We start from the raw sequence: 12,333 nt of genomic DNA, 5'->3' as shown, positions 1-12,333 counted from the left end.
TGACCATCGTTTTGGGAGGACTTCACACCGAGATGGCTTTTTTGAAGGCCCTTGGAAGTCTCCTGCGTGACAGTGGCTGGACAGACGTCCTTGTACAGGCTGGTGTGACTACAGTTGGTACTGCAGACTCCTTCTTGTCAGCTGCTCATGTCACCAAGACTCGGCATGCTCATCAGCTTACAGTATGTGCCCTCTACCAACTGATGAATGCTGCCTATGAGCAATATCGTCTCTCATGCCAAGCTCTTGGGGAGAAGATCATGCCTGTGGATGAGTGGAAAGTCGTCATGACGGAGAACAGTCCAACGTTTCACTTCTGGGCTTTGATCATGCAATTAGAAGTTCTTGTGCTTGCTTTTCTGTCTTCCGTGAGAAGTGGTGACTTCATGTTGTATCAGCAGTACATCGCGAAAATGGTGCCAGTGTTCTTTGCATTAGACCAGCATAACTATGCAAGGTGGATGTCTGTGCATGTGAATGACATGAAAAAAATCAGTGCCATTGAGTCTGTTAGCCATGAATTCCAACAAGGCCACTTTGTCCTGCAAAAGACTGGAAGGCCATTTTCAAGACTGGCACTGGATCATGCACATGAACAGAATAATGCGATTGTGAAAGGTGATGGTGGGGCCGTTGGCTTGACAGGTAATCCAGCTTTGGGACGGTGGATGGTCAGTGGCCCTGAAGTTGCACGCGTCATCCAGGAATTTCAACGGACCCTTAACCCTCCTGAGAAAGACTCGGAGAAACTTGGCCATCATGAGCAAAGCTTGGCCTTCCAAGTGGATTTTGCTGACAACGTCTCAAAAATCATTGATGTCATAAAGGAGGCGGGAAACCGTTTTGCTGAGCGAACATGCGATTTCCTCACTCTTCAGAGCACTGAGATCATCAGTGCTGCGACGCATGAGGCCATGAAATCCATGTTGACGACAGGGATGCAGCAGTACACATCATTTGTGGAAGATAGGCTCAAGACAAAGACCAAGAAATTCTCTGACCCTATCAAGCGCAACAACATGGTCCTTATTGCTGGCACAAAGCGGAAGAAGAAAGGCACTGGAACTTGCAAACTTTCCATCCTTAAAAAGAACAACAGTCTCTTTTCCAGGCTCTATATTGCATGCCAGACCCGCCCAGGAGGACTCGACGACTTCTTCCAGCATGAAAATCACAGTACCCCTCCATCACTTTCCTCTGAAGGACAAATAAGGCCGGGATTGAAATCACGCCTGATGGAATGCCTGGAGCAATTGTCACCGCCTGAAGCAGTGCGTTCTGATGCAGATGTTCTGATTTTGGATGGCGCTGCAATCGTGCACATGATTCGGCCTGGGGCAGCAAAGACATTTCGTGCATATGCAGAGGATGTGTTTTTGCCGCACATCACCCTCTTGCTGCAAACAGTTTCCCGCCTGGATGTGATATTGGATATGGACAGGACAGACAGCCTGAAGAAGACTGCAAGGGAGGTGAGGGGCAAGGGAAAGAGAAAGCGTGTCACACCAACAGGCGCCATACCACCCAACTGGCACACATTCCTCAGGGTAGATGACAACAAAACGGAGCTCTTTAAGTACCTGGCACAGTGTCTCCTGCGAATTCCCACTGAGAAGACCATTGTCACCACCCAGGGTTCTATTGCCATTTCCAATGTCCCTGTTGAGCTTACTTGCACCCATGAGGAAGCCGACAGTAGGATAATGACACACCTAGTGGATGCAGCAAAGGACAGCAAACACATCTTGCTTCGCACCACCGACACAGATGTTGTTGTCCTCGCCGTCGCCTCTGCATCACGCTATCCTGACCACGAAATTTGGGTGGCGATGGGTGTTGGCAAAGACTTCCGGCACATTCCTGCTCACCTTATTGCCAGGAACCTTGGTCCCAACAGATCATCCTGCCTTTCTCTTTTCCACAGTTTTACTGGGTGCGACACTGTGTCATTTTTCAATGGCATCAGTAAGAAGAAGGCTTGGGAGGTGTGGAGTGTGTTCGATGATGTGACTGAAACTTTCCTTCGGCTGTCAACGCCTCCGTGTACCTTGACACCTGATGACAGAGCTGTGTTGGAGAGGTTTGTTGTGCTCCTCTACGACAAAGCTAGTAACTGCCTGGATGTCAACAGCGCCAGAAGACATCTCTTCATCAAGAAAACCAGGCAGATTGAAAACAAGCGATGCTCTGCTACAGCATATCAAAAGGGCAGTCTATCAAGGCAGCTACATTTGGGGCCAGGCAGAAAATCCCACACCTGCATTGCCTAATCCCTCTGAATGGGGTTGGAAAAACAATGACGAAGAGTGGCAACCCCTTTGGACCATCAGCCCTGAAGCATCTACAGCATGCCGCGAGCTTCTCAAGTGTGCCTGCAAGAAGTCATGCAGAACCCAACGCTGCAAATGCTGCAAAGCCGGACTACGGTGTACTGCCCTCTGCAACTGTGTGTGAGCATCTGCTAACAACCCCCAACACTAGGTAAATCAAGCTACATTGCTCTAAACTTCTTGTGTTCCTTCAGTTACGTTCCAGCATGTGCGTTTGCATGTATTCCCGTGGTTGTCATTTTGAAATTATGCTTTAAATAACCAACAAATATTCATATTTTAAGTGGCTCTGTATCAGAACTTAATAAGTTCAGAAAACTGTGCATCTCTGCCAATTTTGAGGGTTGTTGCACTACATGAACGCAAATCTGCAATTTTAGACTTTTTTTTGTGGCAGCCATTTTGAACATTGCATTAAAATAATATTTTAAACAAATTTATTTTGGTGGCCCTGTATCAGACCTTGACAAGTACATAAAACTGTACCTCCCTGCCAAATTTGGTGCTTGTAGCATCAACTGAACATAAATTAATAATTTTGCTAAATTACATGTGGCGGCCATTTTGAAATTGTATTAAAAAACACCTTTAAACTAATTTTTCACGATGGCCCTGTATCAGAGTTTGATAAATACATAAAACTGCCTGTCTCTGCCAATTTTGGTGTTTGTTGCATGGAGTGCACAATGAGGCTGTTTTGTGTAACGTACAAGGGCCGCTATGTCTATAAGGCTTTTATTAGCTAATGACAATAAAGTGTTAAAGCGTCAAAGCGTCTCTCTCTCTTTCTCTCTCTGTCTCTCTCTCTCTCTCTCTCTCTCTCTCTCTCACTCTCTCTCTCTCTCAGTCAGTCTCTCTCTCTCTCTGTCTCTCTCTCAGTCTCTCTCTCTCTCTCCGGCTCTCAGTCTCTCTCAGTCTCTCTCTCATCTCAGTCAGTCTCTCATCTCAGTCTCTCTCTCTCTCTCTCTCTCTCTCTCTCTCTCTCTCTCTCAGTCTCTCTCTCAATGCTTCTACATAATGCGCTTCATGTAGCCTACATAAACTTATATGTTCTACCATTAATGTTTTTATGTAACCTTTTTTTTTCTAGTCATAGTTATTGACGAGCCGCAGGAGCGGCGAGTCGGCATAATTATGGTCTCGGCTCGAAAGCTGTCTGTGGAGACTGCGTGCTATAATTAGCTGACCTGCTGCGCGAGCAGTCACTGCAGATTTTGAGATAACTTTGTAACACGTAGTTTTATTTTATGCTCCTCAAGAATACAACTTTGGGCAACGTGCCACGTAAAACTACACGCAACAAGGATTCAGTAGGTACCAAACATGCCTTGGTCAGAAGTAGAATGTAAATGAATCTTTATAAAGAAGTAGGCTACTTCAAACGACAGCCACAGCCACGGTTGGGTTCACGGCATCAAACCGATGCGACTCTCCGTCATATCATACACGTAATCAATCAAATAGATGACTAATAAACATGTAAACTACATGTATACGTCTATGGTCGGACATAAGAAAGGAGAGCTTCCCCCGGGCCTGTGCATGTGTTGTTCGTTGTGCGTGTGTAAATGTACACAACAAACTGACGACAAAACTGAGACAGACCTCTTTCGCTTCAGTCTTGCAGAATTTAAAGACGAATACAGGTAGAGCGTGCGTTATACTAACTGTTTGGTAAAAGTATCAAACGTTTCTTTTTATAAATAAGTGGCAGGCTTACAGGAATACAAAGAGGCGCAAGTTGAAAGTAATGGATATATCTCTGGAAGATGCCATCAGTCCAAGTTGTCAAATGAAATCAAAGATGACAGAAACAGAAGTTTTCCATACAAATGTTGGTGTTTCAAAGGAAGTTTGCATTCTTTCAGATAATGATATAGACGAGGTGGCTGTTTGTTATGAAGTTTCAACAAGCCAACATACAAATGATTTTACTTCATCTACAGATTTTCTAAATTCAGCACTTCATAACTGTCATAATGAACTTGGAATCAGAGAGAGACCGTCTTTCCATTGTCATTCATGCCATAGATTTTTGTTTCAGAATCAATGTTTCACATGGCGTTCACAAGAGAGCATGCGAAGTTTCCGACAGTCTTTAGGATTTGTAAAAAAAGGCCGTGTTTTGCTGTACATGCAAAAACTACCTCTCAAAAGGGAAAGTGCCTAACAGATTGCAACAACATTCCTATTTTAAGCTCAGCCACACGCCGACATGGAAGTTCAATGGTACTTTCAAACTTTTTCTTCTCTTCGTCGTATTTGATTTCTTTCTATTTCATAAGTCGAGTGCATATGATTTCGGCTCGTGTTCATCGTGAGATGGACTTAGTTTCTTGTAGTAAAATAGCCTTTAGTCCCTCTTTAGGGCGAGGGCCAGATGCAAAAAAGCATATCTATGCTTAGTCTTGTCACCCTCGAAAAACTGATAAAGATTTGTCATTGTCATTGTCATTTCTCTCTCAGTCTCTCTCTCTCTCTCTCTCTCTCTCTCTCTCTCTCTCTCTCTCTCTCTCTCTCTCTCTCTCTCTTATTTAACACTCCTCTTCCTAGGATAGACTTATTGTCTAGTCTAGTTTATTCAGGTGGCCGTCTCTGGAACGCTCTTTCGAATGTCTTAAGCTACCAGCACAGATTCTTTCACTGAAAACAAATATATATCCCATTTAATGAAAATAGTATATTCTTGATTGTTATGTCCTTTGGGACACAGTCACTCACGTTTGATTTATTGTTTTGTTCACGAAATTATGATGTTCTGCATAATATCCATTGTCTTGCAGAGTTGATGTACTATTGCATAGTATTCTGACTCAAAATTGACTTGCAAATTTTTGCTTTGCACCTTGTCATGAACATTTATAAACTACAATGTTTCATATAATGCGCTTATATACATAAACTTATACTGTTTCACTAATTATGTAAGTATGTAGTAGTAGTTATTATAGTAGATTTAGTCCCTCTTTAGGGCGAGGGCCAGATGCAAAAAAAAGTATACTGTGCATGCCGATGTGGCATGCATTCACCTATTTTGTTGTTGTTGTGAATACTTTTGCTTCAGCCATTTTACGGTGTGAAGCAAGTGGACCGTGTTATCATGGCACCTTGTTGTGACCTGTTTTTGTGGAGCGTTTTTTTAACTTTCTGTACGCGTGAGACTCACGTGCTCTTTTCCGTGTCCTGGTTTTGGTGTGAGCGCTGCAAAACTGCGTCGTAACCTTTAGAATACGTGTGACTCGCGTGTTTTTGAGTCACTTGAGAAAAAGTGACTCTATGTAATCGGTCAGTGTTAGTCTGTCCGGCCGGCCGTCCGGCCGGCCGGCCGGCCGTCCGGTCCGTAGACACCACCTTAACGTTGGACTTTTCTCGGAAACTATCAAAGCGATCGGGCTCATATTTTGTTTAGTCGTGACCTCCAATGACCTCTACACTTTAACGATGGTTTCGTTGACCTTTGACCTTTTTCAAGGTCACAGGTCAGCGTCAAAGGAAAAATTAGACATTTTATATCTTTTCTCGGAAACTATCAAAGCGATCGGGCTCATATTTTGTTTAGTCGTGACCTCCAATGACCTCTACACTTTAACGATGGTTTCGTTGACCTTTGACCTTTTTCAAGGTCACAGGTCAGCGTCAAAGGAAAAATTAGACATTTTATATCTTTGACAAAGTTCATCGGATGTGATTGAAACTTTGTAGGATTATTCTTTACATCAAAGTATTTACATCTGTAGCCTTTTACGAACGTTATCAGAAAAACAAGGGAGATAACTAGCCTTTTCTGTTCGGCAACACACAACTTAACGTTGGGCTTTTCTCGGAAACTATAAAAGTGACCGGGCTCAAATTTTATGTGAACGTGACTCATCCTGTCCATCTGATGCCTCATATAATATTCAGAACTGCGAAAGTGACTCGATCGAGCGTTTGCTCTTCTTGTTAGTTTTTAATGTCAGCTAGTTCCTTGTTCTTTTTTGGGTAAAATAGACCGTTCCAAGTTGTGAGCATGCACGAAGTGCGTGATCAGTAGTGATTGGTTGTGAATAGTAGTAGTCTCACCCAACCTACGGTTTTAGGAATGTTGTTGGTTGGTCAGTATGGTGACCTTTTTACCTTTAAAATGAACTATTCCATGTTAGGTTTTTGTTTTCTATAAATATTACTGTTTGACTTCCTCTCTTCAGTCGATCTGAGGGTTTTTATGGAAGAGTTTGGATGTTTTATGTAACTTGCATTAGCCTTTTGAGATAAGGCTGAAAGGGAAAGAAGGGGGGGGGGGGGTGTTTTTTTGTATCTTGGACAATTCTCCTTTGGGCTCCGTCCACTGAGACTGTGCGAGATAGAACATGGGCTTTACGTGAATTAGGCTATGCTTGATCTTGTCAGTGTGACTTGTTTAGCTCGCATTATAAGATGACAGGTCTCTTTTCACAGAGAGACCATATGCTGGATAGGGTTCAATACAAAAGATCACAGCAAGACAAGTCCGAGTCTTTTGGTATCGGAGTTTCTATGCTCCACAGATTTTGAACCGCTACATTCTGCTGACTCTGCTAGCCTTCATAAACATTACGTGAAACGTTCTCCCTCAGTTTTACTCCTAGCTGCAGCGCGCAGAGGTAGCGAGATTCACACACTCTTTGGCTTACAGGGAGATGTAGGTTTCAATAGAGGCTCTCTACCTCACTCTGTTTCCGGCCAGACTTCTTAGTCAGGCATCAGAAGCTAGAACAACCGTTTTATAGTTTTCCTCTTTATAGGATTCTCGCCATAGGCGACCCATTATTATGAATCTGACCAGTTATATCACTATGCTCCTTCCTGTCTTTACACCCCCGGTATAGGGGTGTGTATAGGATTCGGTCGATGTGTTTGTTTGTTTGTTTGTTTGTGTGTTTGTGTTCGCATATAGATCTCAAGAATGAACGAACCGATCGTCACCAAACTTGGTGAACAGGTTCTATACATTCCTGAGACGGTCCTTACAAAAATTGGGACCAGTCAAACACACGGTTAGGGAGTTATTGGTGGATTAAGATTCTACAAGGACTTATAGAGGGACATATTAATGGTCAAAGGGAAATAACCTTCTCAGTTGGTGGCAGTGAGAATGGTAAGGACGGGGGTGTTTTTCCTACCTCGGAGGAATTTCTTGTTTACAAGGGGTTTAAGATCATAAGAAAAACTACTCTTATCGTCTTTGAACACAAGGGTAGATAGGGACATATCTACGTTGGTGCTAAAATCGGTAGGATATTCTGAAGTCCTTGACTCCGCCTACTGGAGATCGTAGGAGCTCTCTATCAACCTTTACCTGCGTGACTTTTCCAGCGCGCGACAGTACGGTTCTAATGCCCGCTTCCGGCAATGGTAGCAGTTGCCTAGCTCATAGATTGAGCATCCCACCGCCTTCATAAGCAATCTGCTACATATGTGAGTTGGGTTAAAGGCACAGTAAGCCTCCCGTAAACCATCACAGAGCTACCCGAGCGTCTAAATACAGTACAAGCATACTTCCATTTGAACGCTCACCGAACGGGAACATCCTGGCTGCTTTCTGTCGAGCGTGAGACATTTTCAAAGAATTTATTTTCGTAGACTTGTTCCGTTAACAACAACGGCGCCTCGTTTTTGCGCTAGACCTAACTTTTAAAATCTAAATAATAAATTGACAGCTTGTTACACAAACATTCTTTAATCATAAAAGAATTCGTTTTTCATCAAGACAAGATCAGAACAATTCAAAGTTGTGAAAGTTTAAAAAAAAGAAAAGCCCGGAAGCAGGGTCACGCAAGGGTCGTAGCAGACGACGACCGGTTTATTAGTGCAAATCGCCGTTCCTCTCAACAGTCAAAAGCCATCGCTAGAGTTCTTGTGAACCACAGCCGTTGTTTCGTGCATAAAAAACCGTGCTATTGTAGATAAGCTCACGTCGAGTCGCATTCAAATGACTAACTATGACGACTGCATTGTGAAAAGGGAAAACTGGATCACACGGGTTCACGATGGCTCAGGGGTAAGATAAACCACGCAAAAATAAATTCTTTGAAAATTGTTCGCTCTTTACGGAGGGCACCTAGGATGTTCTCAATTGGTGAGTGTTTAAATGAAATGGTGTTTGTACTGTGTGTAAAAGCCTGACCGTATCTGTGATGGTTTACGGGAGGCTTACTCTGCCTTTAAGATATGTAATTTAATCGAAAATGTTAGTAGTAAATTTTCATTTGATTAATATACTTACCCAACTCACATAGTTAATTCCCTCCCACCTTCCCTGCTAGTGGGGTTGTTCTAAAAAAAAAAGAGGGAACTTTTTCTGCGCCTTCGTGCGAATGATTATAATATGGCGGCAAGGTCAGGAAGTCACGTGACTTTGTCCTGTTTATGGGTCAAGGTAGCTTTTTTTAGAGTTGCCTCCCTTGTTACCAAGGTGATGCGATACAGCGTTCTAGCACTAGACTGAAGTAAATTGCTATATGTGAGTTGGGTAAGTATATCAATCAAATTAAAATTTACTACTAAAATTTTCGATTTTAACGCTTAAAGGGATTTTCTAGTTTACGATAAGTAACTTCCTCCCACACTATGGACCGATACCTCCAGGCAGGTGCGTATGACGGATGAGATACACGATGTTCGGAAATAACTGTCCGTGGGCGGTTCTATGGGCTGAGCACGAGTTACACCCCTTCAGAACAATGTGGCAAATTAGTAATGCTCCTGATAAAATGTGACAAGCGATCATAACGTCACATATCAAAACAGTGGAGGCGAATTCAGTATTAGAGCTCACAGTCCTGTGTTATAGCTGCCTTGTTTTGTTTAGCGTGTGCTGACAAAACACTAGCCCCTGCTCGTCAAGCGTTAAACGGTTTGTCTTTCGCCGCTAGCCTGCAGGCGAGTTGGCGTTGTTTATCTCTGGTGGCCACTGTTTATAATTCAGAATCTCGGAACCGAGTCTCAGTAAAAACTCTTGGAGAAGTCTGCAAAGCGAAGACCAGAGCTTTTTTGCTATGTATGTGGGGGTTTTGCAGACGACATTTTGAAGCATACGCGTTGCCATGACTGCATCAAAATGTTGTATTAAAAACTTCGATAAAGTATCTCAGTTGCACATTTTAGCAAGGTCAATCATTATGCTAATTTAAAATCGCTTCAAGCACTTATTGATTAAAACCAAAACTGTGAAATATAATCTGCTAACACTTTCTTTTATCTATCTAGAGAGTATTGCCAGGATGGTCACGTGCTTCCGTCTTAAATAAACGGGATTATGTATGCCACAGTATGGATGAACCGAGTTGCATTCACTGAAGTGGCCGTAACACAGGTTAAATAGCAATCTGTTTAACAGAGCTCTGTAAAGCACACAATCTCCCCCCCCCCCCCTCCCCAGCCCCCCAAACAGATTAACAAAATAAAAGAAGATGATTTTCAGGGCCGGACTAGGCGAAGAGGAGGGGGGGGGGTTGCCAGTGGTGGCCCAGGGGGATGTCCCCCCTGGCGGCAGGGGCGGATCAGTTCATTTTATGACTGGTTTTGTTCAAAAGTATATTGTGAAGATATGGGTGTGAAGGCGCGAAGCGCCGAGCCGACGGCGCGAAGCGCCTAGCTTGCTAGGGGGGTCCGGGGGCATGCCCCCCCGGAAAATTTTGAAAAAAAGGATGCAAAATGGTGCAATCTGGTGCATTCTGAGGATGATCATTACCAGTTTCAGGCAGCAGATTTTGTCACTGATTAATACCCCAAAAATTGAAACTCAATGTAAAATAAAGAAATGCATACCTCATTCAATATTTTTATTTTTTGGCTGGGGGGGGGCCCAAAAACCCTAGAACCCACCCCCCCCTCCCCTCGTTGTGGGGGTCAGGGGGCGAAGCCCCCTGAAGCTGACGGGTAGGTCATATTCTGAGATAGGAAAATGGTCGCTCCTTGCATGAAACGGCATAAAATAAGCAATAATAAAAAAAAAATTAAATAAGTAAGGTACATGTTTAGGCTAGGGGGGGGGGGGGGTTGCACAACCCCCATAACCCCCCCGGTAGTCCGGCCCTGATTTTAGACTGAACAGCAGCCGGAGAGAGGCCCGGGGGGGGGGGGGATTAAAGATTGGAATTTAATTATAATTGGATAGATCCGCCGCACTGCCAAGAAAAGTGTACAGTGTTTCACCCACTTTCCCGAAAATATATGCATCTGTGTTAAAATTGTCAAAATGGAGTTCCAACTTATCATCAGTGATCAGACATAATTATGTAGATAGATGATCAATGTAGGCTATAGTATATCTCTGTTATCATGCACTACTGACTCAACAACACAAATACTTGCTGAATATAATATCTCTATTTGAAAGCATATCCAAAGGAACCTTTTGTCTCTGTTGATAAATATCGAAGTTCATTGCATTATCTTTACTCTAGACTTGTATTCGGTTTCTCTGTCAGAGCGGCAAAGTATCGTCTGCTACAGACACCGACCCAGCAGTAAGAAAGCATAGGCTCTAGCTGAATACATATTTTTTTCTCGTCAAAAGTAGAAAATACATTCATTCGTAAAGAAGAACTAGGGTTTAGATGAAAAGGTTAGTCAGTGTAATATCATATATATACCAATAGATTAAGGAAGATTTTTCAAGAAAGTGCCGATTGTGTTTTTTGTGGTTAGGCCTATCTTTTATCGCGAGTTCCGACAGTAGCGGCTCGGTTACTGCGGACCAGCATAACTGAGTTCACACAGAACTATTCTCAGCTGCACTCAACATGGAAAAAACCCTGTGTTAATTGTTTCAAGACAACCACATTTTGTAACACTACTTTGAAACTTCTGCTTCTTGTCATCATTATAATCATTGCAAGGGCTCCAGGAACTGAGAAATGTTAAACACACTTAAAACCACGTAAATGTTACAGGAAGGCGCCTTTACCGCCTATGCATGGTGCCACAGATTTCAGCAGCTAGCGGCCGCCGTGACCTTGCAAGGCGGAGCATCGAAATTTGCGCGGAATATTCAAAAAGCTTAAACCACACTCACTTTTTTTTCTTGAAAACAGCATAAATATTGTTTTAAGCGTAATAAGTTTAATCTGTATGTATGCTGGAGGTGTAAATGCACTAACATGCATATTTTGTTGCTTGTAAGATGTAGTGTTCACTTACAAAACTTTGACAAGTTTGGTCTTTCGGTTGGCGGTGTAATGTGATTCTTATGTACCGGTTCGACATGTAGGAAACAGCAGTATTTAACTGATTTCTTCCGCATTGAATGTTTCTTTGTGCAATCAGTATAGAAGATTGCAGAGAGTGTATTCTGATGATTTAAAATGTGTGTATTATTATTAAGCAGCCCTGATAGTACTGATCTGACTATGTCTCTTTCTACTAAACCATAGACCTATATTAGATATAGGTCCCTGTACTAAACTGACTCAGTGTGTGACTTCTTTTAACTGTGCACATTTTCAGCCAGAAATTCATTTCTCTTCCTTGTCTTGCTTGCAAATTTGTTCTTTCCTGGCCGAGCGATAACATAAACACTCCTGCCAAGGGTTGTGTTCTGCGATGTTTTAGAGCTCGGAAAGGCAGCAGAGGGCTTGTCATCAGCTTTCCCTAAATGGATTGCTTGAGGGCTAATAAGGAAGGGATACTGCTATATCAGTGGTGGTTGTTGACATCTTGTATATATACAGCTTGCTGAATCCTAATGCATGGGCCAAAGAAGGAAACTCGGCTCCACTGATTTGATATGAAATGGAAAATATGCTGTGATGAGCATTTTTGTATATGTTTAAAAGAAATATATCACTTTACTTATTTATTTCATGAATCCAAAAACAAAGAGACTGCCGACGTTTGATTAGTATTTGCGTGTCATAATTGTATATCCTCAAATTGTTTTATGTGATGAATTTTGAATAAAACTTTGTTTAAACCAATTCATATTTGAATTTCAAACGGAATGAGGCAGAGCGATGTTAAGATATCAAATAACCAAAGGGAA

General features: G+C 42.6%; 1 long non-coding RNA gene across 1 annotated transcript in view; it reads right to left on the bottom strand.

Annotated features, from left to right (window-relative positions):
- Window positions 1-12,333, bottom strand: part of LOC138947090 (uncharacterized) — a 37,756-nt gene that overhangs the window by 23,315 nt on the left and 2,108 nt on the right. The gene's annotated exons all lie outside the window — the stretch shown is intronic.

The sequence above is a fragment of the Littorina saxatilis genome, linkage group LG14, assembly GCF_037325665.1.
Source record: "Littorina saxatilis isolate snail1 linkage group LG14, US_GU_Lsax_2.0, whole genome shotgun sequence".
Classification (NCBI taxonomy): Eukaryota; Metazoa; Mollusca; class Gastropoda; order Littorinimorpha; family Littorinidae; genus Littorina; species Littorina saxatilis.
Note: the sequence above shows the minus strand (reverse complement) of the source record. Positions and strands in the feature narration are given on the sequence as shown.